Below are 15,819 nucleotides of genomic sequence, written 5' to 3'. Positions count from 1 at the left end.
AGATACCCATTCCATGTAAAGTGACTGGAAAAAATCTCGTCTTCCTCAAAGACTGTGCATGCAATGTAGATGAACACATAGACGGAGTGCCAAACCGTTCACCACACACACACAAACAATGAGATCGAATCTTTCTCTTCTGATCTAAATCAATCAACTTTGGCAATTCACAACGAAATTGCCATGCTTGGTGCTCATAGTTTCATGTGCTCTCTCTACAACTGTGTCGTGCCAAGGAAGAGACATGGAATGTGACTTCTGTCATGGATGCTTGAGAGTCAGTCGTTGCCTGCATCATCGCCTATATCATCATTAGAAGGCTCTAGAAGAATCTAGAAGGATCTAGAAGATTCTAGTTGTAAAAGTATCAAGGAGATTCTAGAAGTTTCTAGAAGCATGGAGAAGATTCCGGAAGAATCTAGAAGTTTTTGGAAAGCTCTAGAAAGTTGAAGAAGGATCTAGAAGGTTCTAGAAGAACTAGAAGGATCAAGAAGTTTCTAGAAGCTTGGAGAAAATTCCAGAAGAATCTAGAAGTTTCTGGAAAGCTCTAGAAAGTTGAAGAAGGATCCAGAAGGTTCTAGAAGAACTAGAAGGATCAAGAAGGTTCTAGAAGATTCTAACCTCCTCAATCTACTAAGGCATCACAAATGACATCATTTAGGAAGTGCAAAGATCGAAGAGCTCAATGGACAGAAAGATGGAGTAAAAAGACCATGACTATACGTTCAAGCGTGGCTTATAAGGCCAGCCAAGGCACTACAAAAAGGTGAGCACTGAGAACTCAAAGAAAAGGTAAGAGTTGAGGCTCAAGAGTAAAGACAAGCCACTAGGGACTCAAGAGCTCAGTACATAGATGCCAAAATGCCAAAATGGAAACATGTCAAGGGCCAAGGCTCAAGGACGAGAAGAGCCACTAGCTTGCCAGTTTGTAGTGGTGGCGTGGAGATCATGGATGTCATCCCAATCCTCATCCCCAACAGGCTCGTCCGCATCATCCAGCTCATGCAAAACTTCTGTAGGTCCACCCGCCTTCCCAAGTACCTTTGCCTCTACCTCGATCTCCCACTGTAGAAAGGGATCTGATACTTTGGATGCCGACTTGCAAAGCATACGCAAGTTTGCACTCACAAATACAAGATCATTTGCTTTCTCCACGGCAAGTCGGTTCCTCTTCCTGGACATGGCTGTAAACACTTCACAATTTCTCCAAGCAAGAGGAGCTAACCGCTTGGCTGAGGATGCGGATAGTGAGTCGCTGAAGCTCTGGGCCATCTGAGCCATAGTCCTGCCACCACAAAACTGAGGAGATCTTGGTGCGATCAACTTGGGCATCGGCAAGCCTAAGTGATCCTCGCATATCGCTGTACATAGCAAGCTGATCCTCGATTTTGCGGCGTCCTTCTCAACCAGGGTGAAACTTGCTCAAGATCTTGTTACATTGCTTGATTACCTTCCCATCATCCTCCTGTGGTGCACCTTGAAACTCTGGATCCAGCACAAAAGCCGCACCATGGAAAGGGGAAGCATATGAATCCCATGTGCTTTGACAAAGTTGGCTAATCTCCTCAAACTTGTCTGTATCTGGCTCAAGATTTGGAGGGCCTCCACCATGCGATCCATGGCCTCATAAACCTTGCCAATGCAAGGTTGCATGCCATCAACTACTCGAAGCAAGTGGAATACAGGTTGCACCATTTTGTCTATAGTCTTCGATGACTCCCAAAACTGGAGATCCTTTGACTTGCCTGCACATAAGATCCCTGCGACTGAACCTGTGTAGGATGAGGAAGTGTACTCCGTACTGATGAGGGTCTGCCGCACTGCACTCTGACATTCGCATAGGCGATGAACCATTAGTTAGTTGTAGGCAAAGTGGGTCTCACAATACTTCAAGGGAACCTTGCCCCGTGATCACTTCAAGAATGTAGCACGAAGGAGATTGTGATTGTTGATGGACACTAGCTTGGACGCATCTGTAATGAGTAGCTCTATCCAAGGTAGACGCCCTAAAAGGTTGTTAAGGCAATGTGCCATACAAAATGACACTTTGATGTGGGGATACATGCCCTCCAAAATGGCGTTGGCTGCCCTGTTTGATGCCTCCCCATCGGTGACAAACTGCAACACCACCTCTGGCCAATGATCTCTATGGCGGACGCCCACTCTCCTGCAAGCATGTCGGCTTATTTCCCTGTTTCTTTGGCATCATGTGAGTGGGCAAAGTACATCTCTCCCTTGCAATAAGCCACAAGCCTATGAATGGATCTCCTCCTAGTGTCGCTCCATCCATCTGCAATGAGTGTCACTCCATACTTGGCCCATTGTCGCCTCATGTTTACGGCTGCCATCTCCACAACGGCCTTCTCTCTATCAAGAAGAGTAGTACGGAGGGCCTCTGAAGTGGGTGGCACGTAGTGTGGCCCGTATTTCCCAATCCTTGTGCACATGGCCTTGAAGTAGTGTCACGAGGACGTGGCAGTTATTAACCATGTCACAGAGATGTGGCAACTGCTAACCTTGGTTGTTGGTTTCTTTCCAATGGGGTTTATTTTATTTATTTTGAGACCCTCTTTTTGAAGTAGCAAACGGTCGGACATTGTATGGCCAATGTGAACGGTAGATTCACCCGCAGACGGGAAGTGGTCGGCACTGGAATTCGTATGGTAAGAGGATGTCTAGGCTCAGAGCAAGATCATATAGGTCCCCCCGTCGCACTTAGCAAGTTGGTGGATACTAGGAAGTGAACTCAATTAAGGCATAAAGTCAAGGTGGGACTACCAACAAAAAGTATCCGACAGTTGGGCCACATTGCATTTTTGGATGCGGTCCCAATGAGGATAGATGGTCAGAAGACCAGTGGGAGCCCAACGGAAGCATCTCCTAAAATTTAGGGAACTGCTATTTTGGGCCACGAAATGTGTTCGCGTCATTACCTTCGGTATGACTAGGGGAACACTTTACAACTCTGCCGCGAAGTCAACTGACGCACCAGTTGAGATATTTTTAGCAGGGAAAGCCCAAACTCGGAAACTGGGCGACGTGTCAGCTTGTGAGCGATTCTGCCACTCTGGGAGGCAAAAACGAGCTGCATATCAACAAAGGGGGCGCCATTTTCAGCCACAGGCGGATTGCAACAGGTACAGAAGCTATGGAATGCTTACCTTGCCCTCTATGCACAGTATGGTGACGGGAGTGATGCCCCGCACGCTACATACTGCTCTCTTTCTCCCCTACGTGCAGTTATGTGATGCCCCACAAGAGGGCTACTCATTTGATTGATGTACAGTTGTGTGGGTTCATGCTTTTGTGCTGAGGCAAGAGCCTCCTTGAGCAGGAACAGGGGTAGCTAACTACTGCTCCAAAGCAGGCACTGGTGAGGGTCATAACCTCACCGTACAGGTGCAAAATCAGCGCTGTGTATGCGCTGTAATTTGACTGTTTTTCAACCATACGGACGCCAGGATCATTGGGAATCGTGCCCCACTGGCAAAGGACAGTTAGGGGACTGTTTGGGGCTGAAAACAGGGCAAAAACCAGTAAATACAGCGTGCTGAATTTACTGTTTTTGGACGGGAATCAGAGGATATACGATAGTGCAAGCGAGTTCCAGCAGGGGAATTGGTTTTGCGCAAGTTTTGGGGCTGTTATGTTGCCGAAATTTGGCCAAATCAAATGGTATCTAGGTGGATACACGTGAAGGATTCCCAGGACCTTACCTTGTAATTTACCCTCCTAAAGAATAAAGAAATACCGAAAGGGGCGCCAATTTTGGGGCCTACAGGTTGTCGGCGTCTGCTCGGAGCATTCTAGCTTCCGAGCCGTGTGTGTATTCAAGTGTTAACTCCCGTCGCAGGTTCTCTTTGCAAAGTGCTCTGTGTGTGTGTATAAAGTAAAGAATTTCGGGTGAAAGCCAACGCCTACCGCCCTACGGGCCGGTTTCATGGTTCCATTGCCGGGATTTGAACCCGGGATTGGCCACTAGATCTCCTGCGGGAGTGATGTGGGTCTGCCAGGTGACATGCTGCTTGCCGATTCTCTGAGGCGATTGCTTGGATTCTATGACGCATTGGTAAATCATCTTGAAATTTGAGCTTGCTTGGTCGTGGGTGGTACGTCAGGTTGTGGAATTATGTTCGTTTGCAGAGGCAAGAGCCTTTTGCAACACGTAAAAGTTAAGGGACAGGTTGCAAGATGCCATGGTGAAGTTCAAGAACTATCCACCTATGGATGCAAAGTGGATGGAAGAGCATGAACTGTCAGAGTCACCAAATGTATTGCAGCTTTACCTTGAAGCCTTTGGGTTACAGCCTACTTATGCCCCAACCCAACGTGTGCAAAGGAGGGGTAATGATAGAGCTAGTACATCGAATGTACATATGAATTCAGTGCCATAGATAGAAATGGCAAAAGTATGAAGGCCTCATTAAGTCATTTGTATCTATGTATGTTACGACCTTTCTTGCGGATACATGCGATGATAAAAGAGTGTTGATAGCACAAGATCATCAGTGGCGTGTATTTATGGTATGCAATCGAGGACGTTTGCGATTTCAAGAGGGGGGTATGTCACGAGGACGTGGCAGTTATTAACCATGTCACAGAGATGTGGCAACTGCTAACCTTGGTTGTTGGTTTCTTTCCAATGGGGTTTATTTTATTTATTTTGAGACCCTCTTTTTGAAGTAGCAAACGGTCGGACATTGTATGGCCAATGTGAACGGTAGATTCACCCGCAGACGGGAAGTGGTCGGCACTGGAATTCGTATGGTAAGAGGATGTCTAGGCTCAGAGCAAGATCATATAGGTCCCCCCGTCGCACTTAGCAAGTTGGTGGATACTAGGAAGTGAACTCAATTAAGGCATAAAGTCAAGGTGGGACTACCAACAAAAAGTATCCGACAGTTGGGCCACATTGCATTTTTGGATGCGGTCCCAATGAGGATAGATGGTCAGAAGACCAGTGGGAGCCCAACGGAAGCATCTCCTAAAATTTAGGGAACTGCTATTTTGGGCCACGAAATGTGTTCGCGTCATTACCTTCGGTATGACTAGGGGAACACTTTACAACTCTGCCGCGAAGTCAACTGACGCACCAGTTGAGATATTTTTAGCAGGGAAAGCCCAAACTCGGAAACTGGGCGATGTGTCAGCTTGTGAGCGATTCTGCCACTCTGGGAGGCAAAAACGAGCTGCATATCAACAAAGGGGGCGCCATTTTCAGCCACAGGCGGATTGCAACAGGTACAGAAGCTATGGAATGCTTACCTTGCCCTCTATGCACAGTATGGTGACGGGAGTGATGCCCCGCACGTTACATACTGCTCTCTTTCTCCCCTACGTGCAGTTATGTGATGCCCCACAAGAGGGCTACTCATTTGACTGATGTACAGTTGTGTGGGTTCATGCTTTTGTGCTGAGGCAAGAGCCTCCTTGAGCAGGAACAGGGGTAGCTAACTGCTGCTCCAAAGCAGGCACTGGTGAGGGTCATAACCTCACCGTATAGGTGCAAAATCAGCGCTGTGTATGCGCTGTAATTTGACTGTTTTTCAGCCATACGGACGCCAGGATCATTGGGAATCGTGCCCCACTGGCAAAGGACAGTTAGGGGACTGTTTGGGGCTGAAAACAGGGCAAAAACCAGTAAATACAGCGTGCTGAATTTACTGTTTTTGGACAGGAATCAGAGGGTATACGACAGTGCAAGCGAGTTCCAGCAGGGGAATTGGTTTCGCGCAAGTTTTGGGTCTGTTATGCTGCCGAAATTTGGCCAAATCAAATGGTATCTAGGTGGATACACGTGAAGGATTCCCAGGACCTTACCTTGTAATTTACCCTCCTAAAGAATAAAGAAATACCGAAAGGGGCGCCAATTTTGGGGCCTACAGGTTGTCGACGTCTGCTCGGAGCATTCTAGCTTCCGAGCCGTGTGTGTATTCAAGTGTTAACTCCCGTCGCAGGTTCTCTTTGCAAAGTGCTCTGTGTGTGTGTTTAAAGTAAAGAATTTCGGGTGAAAGCCAACGCCTACCGCCCTACGGGTCGGTTTCAAGTAGTCTGACCTATACATGTCACAAAGGTCAAGATTCAAGACAATTTGAATGGACAATGGATATACTAGTTATGAACATAATATGTATGAGCATGAGCATTGAGAACTTGGAACATACCGAGCCTTTATGAAAGGGTTATGGTCGTGATAAAAAAAGCGGGCAAAGTGAGGATCCACATCTTCCTTTTTTGGATCCCATGACGCATCTAGAGTTCGTTGACGATGGGTGGGAAGAGTGGTTGAAATCGTTTGAAATGATGTTTGAGCCGCCGCACTACTACCTCCAACGGAAGCTTGCGAATGAGTGGTAGAAGAAGGAAAAACGAAGTGATTGGGGTCAATGGCTTGCCGCTTGGGTCGATCATTTGCTTTGGCTCTCATAATGGCATCGTTGATCTCAAGCTCCTCCTCCTCCTCCTCCTCCTCCTTGGCCGTCACATTCTTGCAATGCCACACTTGCTCCCCCACTATGTGAAGGAGGTGTGCTCGAACCTTGCTTGTCCCGGATTTGGGGTGGAAGCCACATAGTTTGTACGTCCATGATCTTGCACCGCCGTCTTTACCCAAGACTTCGGAATGCACCTCATCCCTCCATGAAGGCTCATCCTTCTTTCCCCTCTTAACAGCCGAGGGACCTTCATTTGATGCGGAAGCTTGTGCCATATTGATGGCGCTTGAGGCTTGAGCCTTGAGACTTGAAACTCAAGAGAGAGGGATGTCCGCTGGAGGGATGGAGCTTGAAAGTTGAGAGAGGGATGGAGCTTGAGAGAGGGATGCGATGGAGGGATGGAGCTTGCGAGCTTGTGAGAGGGTTGGAGCTTGAGAACTTGCGAGAGGGATGGAGCTTGAGAGCTTGTGGCTTCAAGCTTGAGAGAGAGGATGAGAGTGGCTTGAAGATTTTGGCTTGAGAGAGAGGGTGAGAGTGAGAGTGGCTTGCCGCTCGGCGCTTCAAGCTTGAGAGAGAGGGTGAGAGAGTGGCTTCAAGGCTCAAGCTTGAGAGTGAGGGATATGAAAGTGTGGGGTGAGGTTTAGCTTTTATAGAAAAAAGACCCCCCCCCTCCCCTTGGGAGTCTTGCAAGTTGATATTTCCAGTGTGAATCTCCCCCCAAACGGCTTGGCAAAACGGCTCCAAATAGCCCGCCTGGTTTTAAAATTCAAAATTTAAAACTGCCGCCCGTTCCTCCCTGGCCGTTCCTGGCCATTCCGCCCGTTCTGGCAGGCCGTTCCCCTGTCACGTTCCGCATGCGGAACATTCCGTTGTTCCCGTCCCCGTTTCGACAGCTTTGGCCGGCTGGAACGCCGTTTCGGTACGACAGGGGGCCGTTCCGCCCGTTCGCTGTTTCAATGGCTGGCAGCCCTAGCGTTTTTGCTTGGCATCGCTAGATCAACCCAACGCTTGGAGTCTATAGTAGATCAACCTCAGCGTTTTTAGATTTCAACCCTTTCCATCGGCGGAAAACGGCTTGTGTCACGTGACACATCCAACCCTATGTGTCCGTGGACAAGCTACACCATAACAGAGTTCCCTTCAGTCCAGTCAGTCTAGATTAGAAGTGATCTGGCACCTTTGTGAGTCTATTCGTAGACCGTGCATGCCCAGTCACTTAGTGTAGATGCATATCCTCTGGTTGCACACCGCATAAGCATAAGCATTTCCATTAGATTCCATCAAAGTCAGTTTGGGATTTTTTCAAGCGACTTTATCCTATTTTTCCCTATTTTTAACATTTTTCACTTATTTATTAAGTGACTTTTGTTGGGAACTAAGTAGGGCAAATTGGGTAAGTAAATATATAAGCAAACCCAAGTTAGCACAATAGGGCAGATGAGCAAGGAGCACAGCAGGCTTTCCAAGCAACAGGTACTCTCTCCCTCTCTCAACAAGAACCTCTTCAAGCCCGCTTGGTGAGGCCACCCCCTTTCAGCCCCTAGCGTTTTGGGATCGCCATACACTCTCCCTCCCTTGGCGTTTCTCCCCCAACAACATCATCGCCATCAAGTTCCCCTGCTTGGCGTTTTTCCCCGCGACCAACAACCACAGCCATTAGCGTTTTTGATCGCCAACCCATAGCAAACTTCAGCGTTTTCAGCAGTGGAACGCAGCCATGACAGCGTTTTACAGCCAGGTAAAATCAGCCCTAAAAACGCAGCTTGATCAAGCCAGATCCTCAACGTTTTTATCACCGTATGAACCTCGACAAAACCAGGGATTTTCAGCCATTAAAACAGAAGTAAACCAGTGATTTTCAGCCCCCCAAAGTGGTCCAAATTCTCAGCCATTACCCCTTTGTGGACAGCAAATAGAAGAGCATCGAATTCAGCCCTAAGGTCATCATCGTCGTCATTGGCATAGTCCCTGTTTGCACCAGCCCATGCATCATCATTGTACACCTTTGTGCAATCAAAAGTAGACCACTATCGCCGATGAGAGTGGGGCCTTCGGAGGAGGGTTTTACAACCTCTCGGGTGTCGTATCTCTTTTCTCTCCTTCTCTCAGTCTCATACACTTGCACACACAATATCCACTCACTTTGTTCGTGATCATAGCACTCTCCATAAAGACGGAAGGCTCTCTCCTTCCCTAAGAACTAAAAGGAACCTTGAGCAATATAGATCACTAATCTTGAGAAAATACAACATTTATTCCGCTGCACGTTGCATTGGTATCAGAGCTTTGGAGTGTTCTGTACTACTCAAGGGAAGAACCACAAAGAACCACAAGAATTTTTTTTGCTTGTTGCGGTCGCACGAACCCAAGTTCGCTTGGGCGCGTCGATTCCTAATCGTGTTTTGTTGTAGAGTGACAGGAATCCAAAGAAAGAAGGGCTTGTCCAACCTCCCCTTGTGTCTCTTTTCACTCATTGAGAGCGGACCGTGCACTTAGCGGCCGGCCAATCAATGTGAGGTGGGAAAAAGCAACCTTGGTGTGTAAGCAAAAGAAAACCTCAAGAACCTCAAGAACCTCAAGACGCTCAAGAATCCAAGTTCCTCGTGAACTTAAGAACCAAAGATCATAGTGCATGGTCGTCACCCGAAGCGGAATGAATACTTCGCATTCAGGTGATGAGCATGAGAGAGGTGACGAAGGATTCTCCCCACCAAGAGATTTTTCCAACCCTCTCCCTTCGCCATCTACACCATGAGTTGTTCTAACTCCTATGGAGGCGATGGTCAAGTCGATGTTGGACATGATGACACAACAAGAAGAAACGAATCGAGTTGCATTGGCACAACTCGCAAGCAAAGCAGAATAACAAGAAGCTAGGGACCGTGAGCGCGACGAAAGAATTGAAAGAATTGCCGCAGAACAAGCAGCTAAGGACCGTGAGCAAGCGGCCAAGGACCGCGAGCGCGACGAAAGAAACGCCAGACCTGCCGCACAACAAGAAGACAAGCGCCTTGCTTTAGAACGCGAACGTGACGCAAGAAAAGAACTAAGAAAGGAGGAAGCGACAGCACAAAGCGCGGCCTTGGAGGCCGAGCGTGAAGCTCAAAGGGAGCTACGCACTCAAGAATTTATTTTCCAATTGCTAGCCTCGAAGACCGAACCACCTAAAGATTGTGGGATTTCTTCAAGTGGTGCAAGCCACGATGCGGATTCCAACAACCCAGTCATTGAAAAGTTGACCTTCATTAAGTATGATGGTAAGATGGATGCTATGGTTATTCATTCTTGGTTGCATCAATTTAATGCTTATTTTACGACAACTAAGAAAACAGGAAATAGCAAAGTTTTGACGGCAGCTATGTACCTTGTCGGTGATGCCATCAATTGGTACCACGCATGGCAAGAGGCACAGCTAGCCGTGCACCTAGAGGCAGCCGACGAACTCACTCCCCTCTTTTAGTTGGACTGATTTTCAAGACAAGCTCAAGGCGCGGTTTATGCCACCTCCGTACCTCGCACGATTGAAAGAGGATTGACGCAATCTCAAGCAACATGGTATGCCAGTCATGTCTTTTTCTAACCGTGTGTTGCAGCTAGGCACTCAATTAAGCAAATCGGATGATGAGCGCAAAGAGGCTTTTCTCTTTGGGTTAGACGAATACATCAAGTTTGATGTCGAAGTCTTTGACCCCGCGTATGTCAACAAGGTGGTAGCAATCGCTCTCGCCCAAGAGATGAAGCACAACAAGGGAAAGCCTAAGGACAACAAGTTTTCTCAAGGGACCTCTTAGAATTCTCAGAACACACAAAATGGTAAGACCGGTAAGAATGGTAATTCTTCTAGCCCTTCTTCCTCTAATTCCTCGGAAAAGAACTCTAACAATGAATCTAAGGGTAAAGCTAAAGCACCTGCAAAAGCTAAGCTAACCCCTGATAAAAAAGCTTCACAAGGAATTATAGAAGGATACATCACGGCTGAAGAACAAGTGATTTATGCTAAAGAAGGTAGATGTTTTCAATGTCACGTCAAGGGGCACATTAAGAAGGCCTGTCCTAAGACAGTCCCACCTAAAGAACCAAAGGCACCCACAGCTACCACAAGCACTGTCACAACACAACCTGTATCTTCTCCTGACTCTGACACACACATTGATGAATCTCTCTTGAAGTGTTATGGTCATGTAAAGGGGTAGCGTTTTATCATATTGTTTGATCCAGGCAGTATGCATGATGTGATTAGTCCCCTTCTCGTTAAGAGAGCCCGCCTAGAGGTTAGTCAGAAAGCTCCTCTCGAGGTTTCTGGCTACGCTCCTAGTATGGACTCTCTCATCACGAAGGAGTGCCTTGATGTGATGTTTACCGTTCAACAAGCTTCTTTTCGTAGGAAATTTCTTGTATCTCCTCTCTCAGGATATGATATGATTTTGGGCATTAAATGGTTTCGTGAACTTGACGCTCACATTAAATTTGGTGCTAACACGATCACTTTACATTCCGACACTGATTCCCCCCTCATCATTCGTGCTGAGGAGGGCTTGTATTCTTTGCCTCTCATCTCTCATATGCAGGTAAAGCGTGAATTACGACGAGGAGCATAAGCGGCATTCATCTATGCTGCTCCAGTTTCCCAGAGCATTCAGGCTCCAGGTAAGTATTCGGAGTTGTTTACGAAGTTTAAACATCTCTTTTTGCAGGATGATCTTCCACCTCGTCTCCCACCCGAGCGGTCGGAGGACCATCGCATCGAGCTTATGGAGGGAGCACAGCCTATCAGTAAGGCTCCCTACCGTTTCAACAAGTCACAAGAGGATGAGTTAGAGCGACAACTCGGAGTTGGTGGCTAGAGGATACGTCCTAGTGTAAGTCCTTTTGCTGCCCCTATTTTGTTTGTTCGCAAGAAGGATGGTTTGTCTCGTTTGTGTGTTGATTACAGGGCATTAAACAAGACTACCGTCAAGAACAAATTTCCGATGCCTCGCATTGAGTATATCCTTGATAGGCTCAATGGGGCAAAAGTTTTCAGCAAGGTCGATCTCAAAACTGGATACCATCAGGTACGGGTATTCAAAGACGACATGTTCAAGACCGCCTTTCGCACCGAGCGAGGGCAACGGGAGTATATTGTTATGCCTTTTTGATTGAGAAGCGCCGTGGGTACGTTCAATCGTCTCATGGTAGGTCGTTTCGGCGATATGGTAGGTGTATGTTGCTCATCTTTTTAGATTATATTCTCATTTTTTCTGCATCGTGGGAGCAACATGAACGAGATGTTGAAAGTGTACTAACTTGTTTGGATGAGTGTCAGTTGTACATTGCAGCTAAGAAGTCTGAATTTTTTCTTACTGAAGTCACTTATCTTGGTTATATCATTTCTGCGGAAGGCATCAAGCTAGACCCCGCGAAGGTGGAACAGGTTCGTAATTGGGATTTGCCCAAACCTGCATATGATGTGCGTTCTTTTCTTGGGTTATGTCAAGCATATAGTTTGCACATAGAGAATTTTGCACGCATTGCTGCACCTATGACTGATGTTTTGAAAGGGGTAAAGACTCCGTAAGCGTGTAGACTTGTCCGAGGCAGCCATTGAGGCTTTCGCAACTCTCAAGGTTACGGTGATAGAAGCTCTGTGTCTTATCCTTGCTTTTTGGGATGATCCCTTTGAGGTATGGACGGATACGAGCAATGTCGCCATAGGCGCGGTGCTTCAACACAACATGGTGGTCTTGTAGCTTTCCTTAGCCGGAAGCTCAATAGTGTGGAAAAGAATTATTCAATTTATGATAAAGAACTTTTGTATGTCATTCACTCTCTTAAGCATTGGAAGCATTTTTTGTATGGTAAGAGAGTTTACAGTGCGCACAGATCATCAAGCCCTCAAGTGGCTCCAGTCTATGCCTAGTGCACATTGGAGTGATCACCAAGCGCGGTGGTCACAAGTTTTTGAGCAATTTGGAGGTTTGATTGAGTATGTTCCTGGAAAAGCTAACCCTGTTGTTGCAGATGCGTTGAGTCGCAAAGGATAGATTTTGGCTCTTGAGTCAAGAACCACATTTTCTATACAGGGTGAGTCGTTTGACAGCATGAAGAATCAGTATGCAGATTCAGAGTTTGGTAAGTATTGGTTGCAGGCTCTTGCTTCCCAAGCGCCCAGCAACTACCTCATTCGTGATGGATTGTTATTTTTTCGTCAGCGTTTATGTATGTTGCCCTCTCTCAGGCCAACCATTTTGCATGATGCACATGATTCTCTCACGGGTGGGCACAGGGGTATGAATACCACATTGGAAAAGATTGAACGATTCTTTTATTGGCCTAAAATGCGGAAAGATGTGTTTCGTTATGTCACACAGTGCACTATATGTCAAAAAGTGAAAGCTCCTCGGGGTAAGTAGCAAGGCCTCTTGCTTCCGCTCCCTATTCCCGAGGGACCTTTTCAAGATATCTCTATGGATTTTGTGACTAACTTACCACCAAGTCTGCATTCAAGGAACACTCAATGTTTAACAATTGTTGATCGTTTCAGCAAATTTTGCATGTTGATTCCTTGTAAAACCACAGTTACTGCATAAGATGTTGCACGATTGTTCATTAAGCATTGGTACCCCCTGTGTGGTTTGCCAAAGTCCATTGTTTCAGATAGGGATGTTAAGTTCACGTCCAACTTTTGGCGTGCACTCTTTGAAAATTTTGGCACAAAGTTGAATTTTTCATCCGCTTTTCATCCACAGTCCGATGGTCAAACCGAAATTTATAATCAGTTGGCTTTTAATGTGTTAAAATCTTATGTTCACGATCAACAGTTTCAATGGGAGCTCTATCTCCCATTGGTTCAGGCTATTCTAAATGATTCCTTTTCTTCTGCTATTGGTCGAACTCCGTATGAGGCAGCTTTTGTGTCACCAGCGTGTGACTACTATCTATCCTTTTTGTTGATTTCTTTCTTATTATCTATTTACTTTCACTTTTTGGAAACACCCCTCGGGAAATCTAACTGCCCTGCATTGCATAGCTAGTGTGGAACTGTCCAGAGGGAGTCCAGGCCTGAGGGCAAGAGAGCACTAAGGTTGGACAAGGACTATGGTTAGCCAAGTGGGGTCATTGACTAGCCAAAGTGGAATCCTTTGCTACAGAGGCTACATTTCAGTTCTGGATGTGGCCGCAGTATACAAAGAGGGTCGGATGACCTAGAAAGATACAATGGCAGCATCTCCTAAAATTTAGGGAACTGCTATTTTGGGACCTGAAAATGTGTTGACGTCATTACCTCCGGAATGACAAGGGGAAAATTTTCTTACTCTACCGTGAAGTCAATTGGGCAACCGGTTGGGATATTTTTATACGGCAACCCCGAAACGGGAAAATGCTTATAAATGTGCCAAGTGGCACCTTCTGGTGCACTTGCCTCATGCAACAAGAAGTGGCGCTGAATTTAGGAGGGGGAGAGCCTCATTTTCAGATTTTGTCACAGGTTAAGAGCTATGGAGTGCTTGCTTTCCCTCTTATGCACAGTGCGGTGCCAGGAGTGATGCCCTGCACGCTACGCACTGCCCTCTCTCTCCCCTTTGGCAGTATGTTATGCTCCTCTAGTGGGCTCTTCATTTGACCAATGTACAGTTGTGTGGGTTCATGCGCGATTGCCGAGGCAAGAGCCTCTTGCACAGGTACTGGATTAGCTAGCGGCTAATCCCCTCGCAGGTACAGGTGAATTCGGAGAGGTTTCACGCCAGAAATCTCGTCCGATTCAAAGGGCAAGTAGCCCTACAGGTGCGGGAGCTCAAGGACTTGCTACGGATGCGACCGGCACACGAAACGGAGCCCGAAACAGTAAATTACAGCCTGCTGTGTATTTTTGCAGGTTTAGGGTTTTGGCCCTAAACGGACCCTAATACCCCCAGGAGGTTCGGGGACGCAAGGGGACCGTTGTACAGGCAATCCGGCGCATTTTCAGGGCTGAAAACAGAGAATTCAGCGTGCTGTAGATTCTCGCCAGGTTTTGCAAAGTGCCCGTATGCGTCGGGAAAGTCAGTCAATGCGTGGGAATACTGACCGGGAAGGGTTCTAGTACAGTTATGTTGCCGAAATCGGGCTGGAACAGTGGAAATTCAGCCGAGTTTGTGCGGGGCAGCTTGTAGGGAACCACAGCGTTTATTCCCTCTTTTGAACAATAAAGAAATACCGAAAGGGGCGCCTAAGTTAGGGGCCAATCTGGTGTCGGTCTTCTCATACAGGTGCATTCTAGCATCTGTATCCCATTCCCCTCTCTTGTGTCACTATGGCGCAGGTATAATAGACGACTAATAATGGGTGAAAGCTAAATCAAGGTTTGAAGTAAAGTCTACTGCCCTTTTTGGATTGAACAGGCCGGTTTCATGGTTCCATCGACGGGATTAAATCACTTTTTCCCATAGAAGTGAGCCTTGGTCAGTTTTGGGCTTGAAGACATAGGGGATCATAGACCAGACACAGGGAATTGCAATTATGGCTGACATACCAGATGATGTGACTGAAGAGGTTTCCTCTTCACAGGGTCAACAGACACATGAAGTGGGTGAGTCCTCAAGACCACCACAGACAGAGGATGATATATTCAGGACCCAGTTGGCTATTGCTGTGGCTATGTTCACACAAGTAATGCAGAACCCGAGGTTTTTAGCCTTTCTGCAACCTCCTGTTCCATCTCAGCAAGTTGGGTCACTGGATCATATTCAAAAGCCTGTTAAGGCTCGAGCACAGGTGATTCATACTGCACAGTCAATGGAAACACCTGTACACTTGATGGAGAACATGCAGTCTCCACAACCTGTGCCTAAGATGCAAGAACAGGTGGCTGAGATGCCAGTCTTTCAAGCTGTACCAGTTCAGCCCGCCACCTTTCAGTAGCCTATAGCTGGTTCTAATGGGCAGGGAAGCAACCTACAGGCTATGCAATAGGTCTTCCCACCACCTTCAGTACACCCTGGCTATTTTGGAGGTGGATCGGTATTCCAGAGCATGGCTGGTCATGCACCTGGAAATCAGTTTTACACGCCAGGAATAGTGTTCGGGAGTGCTCAAACGATGATGCCTAACCCCATGTACAGTGTCATGGGTATGCAACCAGGGTTTCAGAGCACTCAAGGCCAATTTGGGATGCCACAAGCAAATTTTGGTATGGCTGGAATTACAAATCAGCAGCCACATATGGCATTTCCAGGTCAAGTTAATAGCGGCCAAGGAACACAGATGAACCCTAATAGTGTTCCCATGTTTCAGTCACTTCCATATGACAATTTAACGCCGCTGGAGAGGCCAACTCCGTACAAAGAAGGTGGCAAAGGTGTGTCATTCATGACCTTTACAGGGTTTGATGACAGGAAGAAGGCTCTCTCATTCCTCCAGCAGTTTG

The 15,819-nt window shown here is 47.0% G+C and overlaps 1 protein-coding gene across 6 annotated transcripts in view; it reads left to right on the top strand.

Annotated features, from left to right (window-relative positions):
• Positions 1-15,819, top strand: part of LOC147440100 (uncharacterized) — a 59,235-nt gene that overhangs the window by 24,970 nt on the left and 18,446 nt on the right. Inside the window, exon 1 of one of the 6 annotated variants that reach the window (XM_086483858.1) lies at positions 11,026-11,847. The exons of the other annotated variants lie outside the window; for them this stretch is intronic. The gene's annotated coding sequence lies outside the window, so the exon portion shown is untranslated. Of the gene's footprint in view, positions 1-11,025; positions 11,848-15,819 lie in introns of those variants that run through there. 6 annotated transcript variants of the gene reach the window in all.

This window comes from Adiantum capillus-veneris, chromosome 16 (genome assembly GCF_014529385.1).
Source record: "Adiantum capillus-veneris isolate H3 chromosome 16, ASM1452938v2, whole genome shotgun sequence".
NCBI classification, from domain to species: Eukaryota; Viridiplantae; Streptophyta; class Polypodiopsida; order Polypodiales; family Pteridaceae; genus Adiantum; species Adiantum capillus-veneris.
Note: the sequence above shows the minus strand (reverse complement) of the source record. Positions and strands in the feature narration are given on the sequence as shown.